General features: G+C 27.5%; 1 long non-coding RNA gene and 2 pseudogenes across 1 annotated transcript; 2 read left to right on the top strand and 1 right to left on the bottom strand.

The window, feature by feature from the left end:
• The first annotated feature begins 28 nt into the window (after positions 1–28).
• On the top strand, positions 29–761 carry LOC135430938 (cytochrome b-like; annotated as a pseudogene).
• A 515-nt stretch (positions 762–1276) lies between these two features.
• Positions 1277–9890, bottom strand: LOC135430937 (uncharacterized). Its single transcript, XR_010436704.1, has 2 exons — positions 9809–9890; positions 1277–1340 (listed from the first exon to the last, which is right to left on the bottom strand). It is a non-coding gene; the product is annotated as an uncharacterized LOC135430937 (long non-coding RNA).
• Positions 9891–14124: 4234 nt separating this feature from the next.
• LOC135430936 (cytochrome b-like) lies at positions 14125–14812 on the top strand (annotated as a pseudogene).
• The last annotated feature ends 452 nt before the right edge of the window (positions 14813–15264 follow it).

Here is a 15264-nt window from a genome sequence, read left to right as displayed (position 1 = left end):
GCCTTTTCGAACCTCCCATCCCTTACCTTAAGGACAAATATCATTTTGAGGAGCAACAGTTATTACAAATTTATTATCAGCAGTACCTTACCTAGGAATTGATTTAGTACAATGAGTGTGAGGAGGATTTGCTGTTGATAACGCAACTTTAACTCGATTTTTTTACATTTCACTTTATTTTACCTTTTATTGTTTTAACAATAGTTATAATCCATTTATTATTCCTACACCAAACTGGTTCAAATAACCCAATTGGATTAATTTCAAATAGAGATAAAATCCCATTCCACCCTTTTTTTTACTTATAAGGATATCGTTGGATTTATTATTATAATTTTTTTACTAATCTCTTTAATTTTAATTAACCCAAATTAATTAGGAGACCCAGATAATTTTATCTCAGCTAATCCTTTAGTAACACCAGCCCATATCCAACCAGGATGATATTTTTTATTTGCTTACGAAATTCTTCGATCTATTCCTAATAAATTAGGAGGAGTAATCGCCCTAGTCCTTTCAATTGCAATTTTAATAATTTTACCATTTTACACTTTAAGAAAATTCCGAGGAATTCTTTTTTTCCCTATCAATCAAATTTTATTTTGAATTATAGTAGTTACATTAATTTTATTAACTTGAATTGGAGCCCGGCCAGTAGAAGAACCTTATGTATTAATAGGATGAATTTTAACTGTTGGCTTTTTTTATATTACCTACTAAACTCTTTAGTAAATAAAGGATGAGATAATTTATTAAATTAGTTAATGAGCTTGAATAAGCACATATTTTAAATTAAACCCTGAAACTAATTCAAATTTCCCTTCAGCAAAATCAAAAGGAGTCCGATTAGTTTCAGCTAAAGAAATAGTTTACCAAACTAAAGCCATAGGAAATAAGATAAATAAAAATCAAATATAAGTTTGATAATAATAAAAATATAAAAAATTATACCCCCCAATTAAAAAACAAATGATAACAAAATTAAAGCTAATCTAACTTCATAAGAAATAGTTTGTGCAACAGCCCGTAAACCCCCTAATAAAGCACAATTGGACTTAGAAGACCATCCAGCTACTATAACAGTATAAACTCCTAATCTTGTACAACATTAAAAAATAAACCCCCTAAATTAAATGAATATAATTTTACAAAAAACGGCATACATATTCAAACAACTAAAGATAAAAATAAAGATAAAATAGGTGAAATATAATATCTTAAATAATTTGATAATAGAGGATAAGTTTGTTCTTTTGTAAATAATTTAATTGCATCACAAAAAGGTTGAGGAATTCCTATTAATCCAAGTTTATTAGGACCCTTACGAATTTGAATATAACCTAAGACTTTTCGTTCTAATAAGACTTACCAATACACAAATAATTAATAATAAACTTCCAATTAAAGACATAATAACCAATTTAATCTATACTTTTTAATATTGCTATTTCTAAATTTCTTTAATTAATAAAATTAATTACTGCGATTATAATAAAAACAACAATTTTTAAAATTAACATAAACTCACACAAAAATTTACATATAAATCAAATTAATAACAAATTTTTAAGCCAAAATAAAACTTTATAAATTTACTAAAAAGAAAATAATTTGTATACTAATTAATAAAATTAAATTTTTATAATTTATTTTTTTAAATAAATTTAAAAACAATTTAATAAATTTATAAATAAACTTAATCAATTACTAGAATCTAAAGTAACGAAAATAAACCCCTATTAATATAATTTTCATTTAAAAATAAAAACGAAATTTAAATATTATTTTATTTTTACATATTAAATATTTAAAAATTTACATAATTAAAAAATAACATATTTTTATTATAATATTACATTTTAGTATAAAATTAACACAATTATTTAATAATTTGAGTAAACGGAAATAATTACAAAATGTAATATATTAATAAATTTAATTAATAAATAAATAAAACATAATTAATTTTAACAATATATTATAAAAAATAACTATATGAAATTAGCAAAATAACTAATTTTAATTAAAAAATAAACATCAATAATATAATTGAATTAAATTCAATTTTAAGTCTATTAAAAAATCTTCCTATTTTTTTTTTGCAATTTTTCAAAAAATAGGTATAACAAACATATATTTGTTTTAAAATTAATAAATTTAAAAGAAAGTTTTTATATACTAAGTCTAATTTAATAGATAATCTATATATATAAATATTTAATATATTATTATATAATTTACAATTTAAATAAAAAATGTCCTAATCCAAAAATACTTACAAATATGGTAAAAAAAAGTTGATATTTTAAAGATTTATCTAATGATTCTTTTAATTTATATAAATTAATATAAATCTTATAAATTATTATATATTTATATATTGTTGAAGATTTACTAATTTATATAGATCTATATAGAAATTTTTAATTATTCTTAAACATAAAGATATAAATTAATACTTTTTAAAAATTCAACATTTTTTTAAAAATATTAGTAAACTTGTTGTAAATGAATGAAATAAAAAGGTAAGCTAATTAAGCTACTGGGCTCATACCCCATTTTTAATAATTCTTCAAAAATTTTGTTTATAACAATAATAATTATCGGAACATTAATTACGGTAACCTCTAACTCTTGGTTAGGAGCATAAATAAGTTAAGAAACTAATATGTTATCTTTAATTCCCCTAATTCTTCTTCTTATTTAAAATATTTATTAACCCAAGCATTAGCTTCAACTGTTTTATTATTTTCAGTAATTTTATTAATATTGAATAACAGAATAACTATCGAAATCAATAACTCTTGTACTTCAATAATTATTTCATCAACTTTATTATTAAAAAGAGGAGCTGCCCCTTTCCATTTTTGATTCCCTAACTTAATAGAAAGTTTAACTTGCATAAATGCTCTCCTTTTAATAACATGACAAAAAATTGCCCCTTTAATATTAATTTCTTACTTAAATTTTAAAAGTTTATTATTAATTAGAGTAATTTTTTCAGTAATTATCGGAGCAATTGGAGGTGTAAAACTGTTAAAGTTCAAGTTCAATTATGAATTATGCCATCACTAAGATTTATGAACCAGTTCACATATGTTCTTATTCTATGAACCTTTTGTAATTACTCTTCACTCTAAAATAAACTTATTTGGTTGCCTTATTATTACTTTGCCATGTGCAGACTCTTTTACACTAACATTGGTTATGGGCCCAGAGTCACGAAAGTATTAATAAGGAAAAATGAGTCAATTTCAAATCGAAAAGTTAAATGATAAAAACTACGATGTATGGGCTATACAGATGAAAAGTGTTCTAATTCACCAATAACTTTGGAATGTAGTCTGTGGCAAGTTGGAGGTCAACGCAGCTGCTGCAAATACAGTTTTGATGGATGAAAAGGCGCTCGCGTGCATTGTGTTAAATGTCAATGTTGCGCAATTAAGCTATGTAAAAAATGCACAGTCCTCTAAAGAAGCGTGGGACAAATTACGTGAAGTGCATGTGCCGACGGGTCCGATTCTTAAAGTTTCGTTGTATAAAAAGTTGCTAAACATGAAATTAGACATAAACGAAAATGTATCGCAATATATAAATTCGTTTATTGAGGTTATTGACAAGTTAACTGAAGTGAGCATTGATTTGCAAGACGAGTTAAACTTATTATATTGCTGTCAAGTTTAAGCACGGAATATGAACATTTCGTTGTTGCAATGGAGACAAGAGACTCATTGCCAGATTTTTATGTACTTAAAATAAAGCTATTAGCAGAGGCTGGTAGAATATCACAAAATTGCGAAATAGGTAACAACCAGCAAGCATTCTTCGTAGGCGCTCGTTCGGAGAAAAGAGAGCACAAGAAAGAAGGTCGTGCAAAGAAAGACTGGAAATTTAACGGAATATGTTTCAATTGCGGTAAACGAGGCCACAAATCAGCGGAATGCAAAGAAAAGCGAAAGAAACAAAAGCAGTGCGAAAATCAAAACGAAGGACAACAACAAAAATGCTCGTACGCCGTATACACAGCAATGCAAAAAGAACATGCAAAAAAAGCTAGTTGGTGTCTGGACAGTGGTGTCCAGATAAATTCATAGAATCTGCCGGCAAAGGAGTCGTAAAAATAAAAACGCATAATTGTGGAATTCTGTTGCATGATGTATTGTATGTCCCGTCACTGCATATAAACTTCTATTCGGTCAGCAAAGCGTTGAAATTCGGACATTCAGTTGTTTTCAAGAACAATCGTGCAGTAGTTAAATGCAAAAACGGTTCAGTTTTACTAATTGCTGATTTAATCGGAAATTTGTTTTTGTTTGATGATGTGAATCAAAATAAATTGTTTTCAATGCAAGAAAAAGCAATAGTTTGGCACAATCGGTATAGCCACCTAAACTTTCGCAGCTTAAAAGAGCTAGTAAATAGTGAACGTGTCCACGGTATTGACTTAAAAAACTTCTCAACTGAAATAAATTGCAACACAGTTAATTTATCGAAAATCTGTGCATTGCCATTTCAAACGAACGATAAGGGTGCAACTAATTGTTTGGATTTAATACACACGGACGTTTGCGGGCCTATAAATGTTCCATCAATTGGTGGTGCGAAATATTTCATAACATTCATAGACGATCGGTCCAAAAGATATTTTGTATATTTTATGAAATCCAAAAACGAAGCACTTGATAAATTTGAAACACTTAAAAACCTAGTTGAGTGTCAAATGCAACACAAAATAAAAGCCATCCGTAGTGACAATGGCAAAGAGTTTGTTAATGGTAAATTCGATGCGCTGTTAAAAAGATGTGGCATAAAAAGACAGTTAACAGTGCCCTACACGCCACAACAAAACGGAGTGGCAGAGAGAGCGAATCGAACGCTAGTAGAAATGGCTCGCGCTATGATGGTCCATGCAAACGTTGAATAATCCCTATGGGCTGAAGCTGTTGCAACTGCAGCTTACATACGGAATAGGTCCCCCTCCCAGGCACTGCAAGGTACTACTCCTTATGAAGTTTGGAGCGGCCGCAAGCCATCAGTGTCTCATCTACGAATTTTTGGGTCACCCGTCTAAGCGCTGGACAAATTGCATCACAAGAAATTTAAGCCCAAAGGAAAAGAATATATGTTTGTTGGCTACTCTCTTACTGCAAAAGCATATCGACTGTTTGACAAAGACACTAAACAAGTGATCGAGAGGCGTGACGTCAAATTTGTTGAAAGAGAAGCGCAAAAATTTTTTACTTCTTTTATAATTAGCAGTAACATACATGGGGATCCCAATGTTGGAGAGGCAGCGCCAGAGGAGCTGCCACCGCAGGCAGTTACAGCAGAGCCAGCAATCAATGAAGAAATCCAAAACCAAGAGCCCATAATCGATAATCATTCAGACGAAGATATAGAGAATTATGAGAGTTTTGGAGATTCTGATTTAACGAGCAGCCCTGATGAAGAAGTGGACATACGACGAGGCTCAGGCAGGCCTACGCTTATTCGAACTGGAAGACCTGGAAGGCCAAGGAAGCAGTACAACGAGCTTCATATTATGACAAACTATGACATGGAAACGCCAAATACAGCTAAGCAGGCGTTGCATGGCAAACATGCGTTTGAGTGGGAGGAATCTATGAAATGTGAGTACGATGCCCTCATCGCAAACAACACCTGGTCGCTGGTTGATCTTCCACCCAATGCAAAAGTTATTGGATGCATGTATAAAGTGAAAAGAGACAGCCAGGGTAATATTGAGCGGTTCAAGTCAAGACTAGTCGCTAAGGGTAGCAGCCAGCAATATGGCGTAAATTTCAGTGAAACATTTTCGCCAGTCATACGATATGAAAATATTAGAATGTTGTTGGCTGTAGCTGCAGAAAAAGAATTATACCTGCATCAAATGAACGTTTCAAATGCCTACCTCAACAGCGAGCTCACCGAGAGTGTCTATATGAAGCAGCCGGAACATTTTGTCAGCAAAGATTACCCAAATCGTGTTCTGAAGTTGAACAAAGCGTTGTACGGAGTCAAGCAGTCAGGCAGAGCGTGGAACAGCACTCTAGATGACGCATTAAAAAGACTGGGATTTAAGGCCACACAAAATGAACCATGCATGTATAAAAATATTTCTGAAGATTCGTACAATTTGATAGCAGTATATGTTGATAATAGTAGTAATAATAGCTTGTTCTAAACGCTCAGATCTAATGTACTTTAAGAAGAAGTTGCAGGAAATGTTTGATGTTCACGACAATGGTCATTTAAATCACTTTTTAGGCATCGAAATACAGCGTGAAGGAGATTTAGGTGCTATCTCTATTTGTCAGAAACAGTATATAAGGTGCCTACTGGTGAAATACGGCATGAACGTCTGTCGTCCTGTATCGACACCTTTAGTTCCTGGATTCCAAATAAGCTGCAACGAAGGTAAATGCACTTACGTATCTGGCCATCTCAAGTCGGCCTGATATAGCTCATTCCGTAAGTAAGCTAGCACAACGGAATACTGACCCGCATCACGAGCATGAGTCCGCCGCGAAGCACATCTTACGCTACCTGGCAAAGACAATTGACCTAAAAGTCCATTATCGAAAAACTGGTCAAGGATTGCACGCATTTGTCGATGCAGACTGGGCTAATGACAACCTGGATAGAAAATCGTATACTGGCTTCGGATTTTATCTTGGAGGTTCAGCATTTTCTTGGGAATCAAAAAAACAAGGAGTGGGCGCTCAGAGCAGTACTGAGGCTGAATATGTAGCCTTATCAACGACGGCAAAAGAGGCAACATATCTACGACGACTACTGGAGACTACAACAGAGCCCGTGCAAATCTATGGTGACAATTTGAGTGCTCAGCAAATTGCAGCTAATCCTGTACACCATAAGCGAACAAAGCATATCGATATTAAATATCATTACATACGAGAGGTTCTAGCATTAAAAAGTGTTTGTATTAATTATGTTCCCACAAATGGAAATGTTGCAGATATCTTAACAAAAAATCTACAAAAAAAAAAGCATCAGAAATTTGTTAAATTGCTCGGTTTGGTTGAATAAGAAATACTGTATGTCAAATTAAAATATTAACTTGAGAAGAAGTGTTAAAGTTCAAGTTCAATTATGAATTATGCCATCACTAAGATTTATGAACCAGATTACATATGTTCTTATTCTATGAACCTTTTGTAATTACTCTTCACTCTAAAAAACACGTTCGTCGTGTTCACATTGTTCGTCGTGTGTTCTCAGTTCTTATTTGGTTGCCTTATTATTACTTTGCCCTGTGCAGACTCTTTTACACTAACAAAAACAAACTTCTTTACGTAAACGTATAGCCTTTTCTTCTTTTAATCATTTAGGGTGGATATTAAGAGCGTTAATAATTAATGAATCAATTTGATTAATTTATTTTTTACTCTATTTTTTTTATCTTTTTTTTTAACTTTTATATTTAATATTTCTAAGCTATTTTATTTAAACCAATTATTTTCTTGGTTTATACAAAGAAAAGTTATATAACTTACTTAATTTGTAAATTTTTTATCCTTAGGAGGATTACCCCCATTTTTAGGATTTTTACCAAAATGAATTGTAATTGAACAATTAACTTTCTGTTAACCAATATCTTCAGTTAATAATTTTATTAACATCAACTTTAATCACATTATATGTTTACCAACGCATTTGCTACTCAGCATTTATACTAAATTACTACGATAATAACTGGGTGATTAGCTCACAATTCAATAATTTTAGTATAAAATTATACTTAATATTTACAATTTTATCAGTATTTGGATTATTTTTAATTTCAATATTTTATTCTATATTTTAAGTCAAAGGATTTAAGTTAAATAAGACTAATAGACTTCAAAGCTGTAAATATAGGGAGCCCATAGGGAGGTAAAAATTACTCCTTCAAAATTGCAGCTTGATGTCATTATTGACTATAAGACCAAACCGATTTAATAAAATTTACTAATCAGTTGATTAAGAAGAAAATATATGTTACAATCTATCGCCTAACTTCAGACATCGCTTAATCGCGAGAATATTTATTCTCAAGAAATCATAAAGATATTGGAACATTATATTTTATTTTTGGTGCTTAAGCAGGAATAGCTGGAACATCTTAAAGAATTTTAATTCGAGCTGAATTAGGCCACCCAGGAGCTTTAATTGGAAATGACCAAATTTATAATGTTATTGTTACTGCCCATGCTATTTTTCATTATTATACCAATTATAATTGGAGGATTTGTTTTTAGTAATAGGAACTGCCTTCATAGGGTATGTTCTACCTTGAGGACAAATATCATTTTGAGGAGCAACAGTTATTACAAATTTATTATCAGCAGTACCTTACTTAGGAATTGATTTAGTACAATGAGTGTGAGAAGGATTTTTGTTGATAACGCAACTTTAGCTCGATTTTTTTCATTTCACTTTATTTTACCCTTTATTGTTTTAGTAATAGTTATAATTCATTTATTATTCCTACACTAAACTGGTTCATATAACCCAATTGGATTAGATTCAAAAAGAGATAAAATCTCATTCCACCCTTATTTTACTTATAAGGATATCTTTGGATTTATTATTATAATTTTTTTACGAATCTCTTTAATTTTAATTAACCCAAATTTATTGGGAGACCCAGATAATTTTATCTCAGCTAATCCTTTAGTAACACCAGCCCATATCCAACCAGGATGATATTTTTTATTTGCTTACGCAATTCTTCGATCTATTCCTAATAAATTAGGAGGAGGAATCGCCCTAGTCCTTTCAATTGCAATTTTAATAATTTAACAATTTTACAATATAAGAAAATTCCGAGGAATTCCATTTAACCCTATCAACCAAATTTTATTTTGAATTATAGTAGTTACAGTAATTTTATTAACTTGAATTGGAGCCCGGCCAGTAGAAGAACCTTATGTATTAATTGGACAAATTTTAACTATTGTTTATTTTTTATATTATTTACTAAACCCTTTAGTAAATAAATTATGAGATAATTTCTTAAATTATTTAATGTGCTTGAATAAACATATGTTTTGAAAACATAAGATAGAAATATTACTTTCTTTTAACTTGAATAATTACTAATTTTAATTCATAATAACAAAGAAAATAATAAAATTTTTAACCCGATCAAAAAAAAGAAATAATTTAATGAAAAAGATAGAAAACATTTTCATGCTAAATATATTAATTTATCATAACGAAACCGATGTAAAGTACCACTGAAATGAAATTAATATTAATTTTAAATAAAATAATAAATTAAATACATCACAACTTAAAAAAATTACACAAAATAATATTCTTATAAATAAAATTCTTACATATTCAGCTAAAAAAATTAATGCAAATCCTCCTCTTCTATACTCTACATTAAACCCTGAAACTAATTCAGATTCTCCTTCAGCAAAATCAAAAGGAGTCCGATTAAGTTTTAGCTAAGTAGTTAACCAAACTAAAGCCATAGGAAATTAAATAAATAAAAATCAAATATAAGTTTGATAATAATAAAAATATAAAAAAATATACACCCCAATTAAAAAAACAAATGATAACAAAATAAAAGCTAATCTAACTTCATAAGAAATAGTTTGTGCAACAGCCCGTAAACCCCCTAATAAAGCATAATTAGACTTAGAAGACCATCCAGCTACTATAACAGTATAAACTCCTAATCTTGTACAACATTAAAAAATAAACCCCCTAAATTAAATGAATATAATTTTACAAAAAACGGCATATATATTCAAACAACTAAAGATAACTAAAGATTAGATTTGAATATAACCTAAAACTTTTCGTTCTAATAACGTTAAAAAAGCCACACTTACCAATACACAAATAATTAATAATAAACTTCCAATTAAAGACATAATCAATTCTATATAAAACAAGAACTATTTGTAATCAATATTACATAAATAAATTCTAAATTTATTGCACTAATCTGCCAAAATAGCTATATTAATTATTGTTATTCTATATTAAAATAAAATTATTTTAATATTTGGTCCTTTCGATACTAAAATATTCATAATTTTTTAAAGATAGAAACCAACCTGGTTTACGCCGGTTTGAACTTAGAACATGTAAGAATTTAAAAGTATTTGGCTTTAATCCAACATCGAGGTCGCAATTTTTTTATCGATATGAACTCTCCAAAAAAATTACGTTGTTATACCTTAAGTAATTTAAATTTTTAATCATTATTAATGGATCAAATATTCATACATTAATGACTTTTAATCATTAAATGCTTATTAAATTTTAATATCACCCCAATAAAAAATTTTAATCTATTATAATAAAAATAATCTTTATAATTAAAATAAATAAAATATAAAGATTTATAGGGTCTTATTGACTTTTAAATAAATTTTAGCTTTTTGACTAATAATAAAAATAAAATTCTATAAAAAATTTAAATGAAACAGTTAATATCTCGTCCAACCATTATTCCATCCTTCAATTAAAGACTAATGATTATGCTACCTTTGCACAGTTAAAATACTGCGGCCATTTAAAAATTTTCAGTAGGCAGGTTAGACTTTCAATTGAATTCAAAAAGACATGTTTTTGTTAAACAGGCGAACATTATTTTTGCCTTTTTTTCTTTACTTATCATTTAAATTTATTTTACAATAAAATATACTAATTCTATCATTATTACTTAATTTTAAAAATTAAAATTAATATTTTCAATAAAAATTTAAAATATAATAAATAATTTAATTTATAAAATAAATTATAACATAATTTTAAATAATTGCTTATTCTAAGCATATATATATATATATTAACTGCTATTAAATCGAGAAAAATATATTTAATTATTTTTTATTTAATAAACGCTTATACACAAGGTACAATAAATTAAATCTTCTTTTAAAATAAAAATTTTTCAAAACATTTCAACTTTCTTTTACAATACTACTAAACTATTATTAAAATTATTTTTTCTTTAAACAGTACTAAAACTTTTTCAAATATAATTAATTTTAATATTTTCATTAAAATTAATAAAATTAATAAATAAAATCTAATCAATTTATATTGATTTGCACAAAAATCTTTTCAATGTAAATGAAATGTTTTACTTAGCTTTCAATTAGCTTTCAATTGTCATTCTAGATACACTTTTCAGTACATCTACTATGTTACGACTTATCTTACCTTAATAATAAGATCGACGAGCGATGTGTACATATTTTAGAGCTACAATCAAATCAAATCAAATTATTTATCTTTAAATTTTTCTACCAAATCCATCTTCAAAAATTTTTTCATAATTTTATTCATCTAAATAAATTTATTGTAACCCATTATTACTTAAATATAAGCTACACCTTGATATGATATAAATTTTAATCAAAATTATTGAATATTATTATTCTTATAAAATATTCTGATAACGACGGTATATAAACTGGTTACAAATTTAATTAAGGTCCATCGTGGATTATCGATTACAAAACAGGTTCCTCTGGATAGACTAAAATACCGCCAAATTTTTTAAGTTTCAAGAACTTATCTATTACTACTTAAGTATTAATATTTACATTTTAAATAATAGGGTATCTAATCCTAGTTTTTAATTAAAATTTTTAAGCTTCAATTATTTATTTTATAAAAAATTTAAATTTAAAATTTCACTTAATAAATTTAATTATTTTAATTTAAGCCAATTTAACTCTTACTTAAAAATTCATTTGTATAATTTGTATAGCCGCGATTGCTGGCACCAATTTAATGTTTACTTTTTAATATTGCTGTTTCTAAATTTCTTTAAGAAATAAAATTAATTACAGCGATTATAATAAATATAATAATTTTTAAAATTAAAAAAAAAACACTAACATTTACATATATATCAAATAAATAAAAAATTGTTAAGCCAAAATAAAACTTTATAAATTTACTTAAAAGAAAATAATTAGTACACTAAAAAAATTACACAAAATAATATTCTTATAAATAAAATTCTTGCATATTCAGCTAAAAAAATTAATGCAATTCCTCCTCTTCTATACTCTACATTAAACCCTGAAACTAATTCAGATTCTCCTTCAGCAAAATCAAAAGGAGTCCGATTAGTTTCAGCTAAAGAAATAGTTAACCAAACTAAAGCCATAGGAAATAAAATAAATAAAAATCAAATATAAGTTTGATAATAATAAAAATATAAAATAATATACCCCCCAATTAAAAAAAAAAATGATAACAAAATTAAAGCTAATCTAACTTCATAAGAAATAGTTTGTGCAACAGCCCGTAAACCCCCTAATAAAGCATGATTAAACTTAGAAGACCATCCAGCTACTATAACAGTATAAACTCCTAATCTTGTAAAACATAAAAAAAATAAACCCCCTAAATTAAATGAATATAATTTTACAAAAAACGGCATACATATTCAAACGACTAAAGATAAAAATAAAGATAAAATAGGTGAAATATAATATCTTAAATAATTGGATAATAGAGGATAAGTTTGTTCTTTTGTAAATAATTTAATTGCATCACAAAACGGTTGAGGAATTCCTATTAAACCAACTTTATTAGGACCTTTACGAATTTGAATATAACCTAAAACTTTTCGTTCTAATAACGTTACAAAAACCACACTTACCAATACACAAATAATTAATAATAAACTTCCAATTAAAGACATAATTAATTCTATATAAAACAAGTACTATTTGTAATAAATATTACATAAATAAATTCTAAATTTATTGCACTAATCTGCCAAAATAGTTATATTAATTAATGTTATTCTATTTTAAATTAAAATTATTTGGACCTTTCGTACTAAAACATTATAATTTTTGAAAGATAGAAACCAACCTGGCTTACGCCGGTTCGAATTCAGATCATGTAAGAATTATAAAGTCAAACAGACTTAAAATTTGAACGGCTACACCTAAAATTATATCGTAATCCAACATCGAGGTCGCAATCTTTTTTATCGATATGAACTCTCCAAAAAAATTACGCTGCTATCCCTAAAGTAACTTAAATTTTTAATCATTATTAATGGATCAAATATTCATACATTAATGATTTTAATCATTAAAAGTTTTTTAAATTTTAATATCTCCCCAATAAAATATTTTAATCTATTATAATAAAAATAATCTATATAATTAAAATAAATAAAATATAAAGATTTATAGGGTCTTCTCGACTTTTAAATAAATTTTACCTTTTTGACTAAAAAATAAAATTCTATAAAAAATTTAAATGAAACATTTAATATCTCGTCCAACCATTCATTCCAGACTTCAATTAAAAGATGATTAAGCTACCTTTGCCCAGTTCAAATACTGCGGGCATTTAAAAATTTTCAGTGGGCAGGTTAGACTTTAAATTTAATTCAAAAAGACATGTTATTGTTAAACAGGCGATTATTATTTTTGCTTTACTTATCATTTAAATTTATTTTACAATAAAATTTACTATTCTATATAAAATATATTGATTCTCATATGTTTCTTGGAGGTATATTGGTTATATTTATTTATGTTACATCCTTAGCTTCAAATGAAATATTTAATTTATCAAAATATTTTGTTGGCTGGCTCGAGGTCCGTGTTTGTTAAAAACAAACAATGAAAAACAATTTTATTTTATATTTGTTTCCGATATATTTCGGTTGCACATCGGCAAACCGTCTTATAACAACCGTCTGTTATAACAATCTTGTTATAACAATCTCCACGTCAAAAAGCGCAGACGTGTTAAATAATTGCCCTGAAGACGGTTTGCCAACAAAATATTTTGAAATATGGAAAGGTCGCCAGAGCCATCATTTAATTTATCAATTAAATTTACTTTGATTTCAATTATATTATTTTTAATATTATTAATTTGAGCTATAATTAAAGATAAAAATACAACAAGATTTTTCTTATTAAATTATGAAATAGCAATAATTACTTCAAGTTATTCTTAATTTATAGAAAACTCTTTATCCTTAAATAAACTTTATAATTTTTCAACAAATTTTGTTACAATTCTTTTAATAAATTATTTATTAATTACGCTAATTGTTATTGTTAAAATTACTAAAATATTCAAAGGACCCTTACGAATTATAAATTAATGAATAAACCTTTACGAACCTCCCATCCTTAATTTAAAATCGCTAATAACGCGTTAGTTGATTTACCCGCTCCTATTAACATTTCAAGATGATGAAATCTTGGATCTTTACTTGGGTTATGTTTAATTATCCAAATTTTAACTGGAATATTTTTAGCAATACACTACACCGCAGACGTAAATTTAGCTTTTAATAGAGTAAATCATATTTGTCGTGATGTAAACTATGGATGATTATTACGAACAGTACACGCTAACGGTGCTTCTTTTTTTTATTTGTATTTATTTACATGTAGGACGTGGAATTTATTACGGATCTTATTTATTTACCCCAACATGAATAACTGGAGTAGTTATTTCGTTTTTAGTAATAGGAACTGCCTTTATAGGGTATGTTCTACCTTGAGGACAAATAAGATTTTGAGGAGCAACAGTTATAACAAATTAATTATCAGCATTACCTTACTTAGGAATTGATTTAGTACAATGAGTGTGAGGAGGATTTTCTGTTGATAACGCAACTTTAACTCGATTTTTTACATTTCACTTTATTTTACCTTTTATTGTTTTAGCAATAGTTATAATTCATTTATTATTCCTACACCAAACTGGTTCAAATAACCCAATTGGATTAAATTCAAATAGAGATAAAATCCCATTCCACCCTATTTTTACTTATAAGGATATCGTTGGATTTATTATTATAATTTTTTTACTATTTTTACTTATTGGGAGACCCAGATAATTTTATCCCAGCTAATCCTTCAGTAACACCAGCCCATATCCAACCAGGATGATATTTTTTAATTGCTTACGCAATTCTTCGATCTATTCCTAATAAATTAGGAGGAGTAATGGCCCTAGTCCTCTCAATTGCAATTTTAATAATTTTACCATTTTACAATTTAAGAAAATTCCGAGGAATTAAATTTTACCCTATCAACCAAATTTTATTTTGAATTATAGTAGTTACAGTAATTTTATTAACTTGAATTGGAGCCCGGTCAGTAGAAGAACCTTATGTATTAATTGGATAAATTTTAACTGTTGTTTATTTTTTATATTATCTACTAAACCCTTTAGTAAATAAATTATTAGATAATTTCTTAAATTAGTTAATGATCTTGAATAAGCATATGT

Source organism: Drosophila montana, unplaced genomic scaffold, assembly GCF_035044405.1.
Source record: "Drosophila montana isolate Dmon_TW-CO22-7 unplaced genomic scaffold, ASM3504440v1 contig_3112_1, whole genome shotgun sequence".
Classification (NCBI taxonomy): Eukaryota; Metazoa; Arthropoda; class Insecta; order Diptera; family Drosophilidae; genus Drosophila; species Drosophila montana.
The sequence above is the reverse complement of the archived record's forward strand: the minus strand, read 5'-3'. Positions and strand labels throughout refer to the sequence as shown.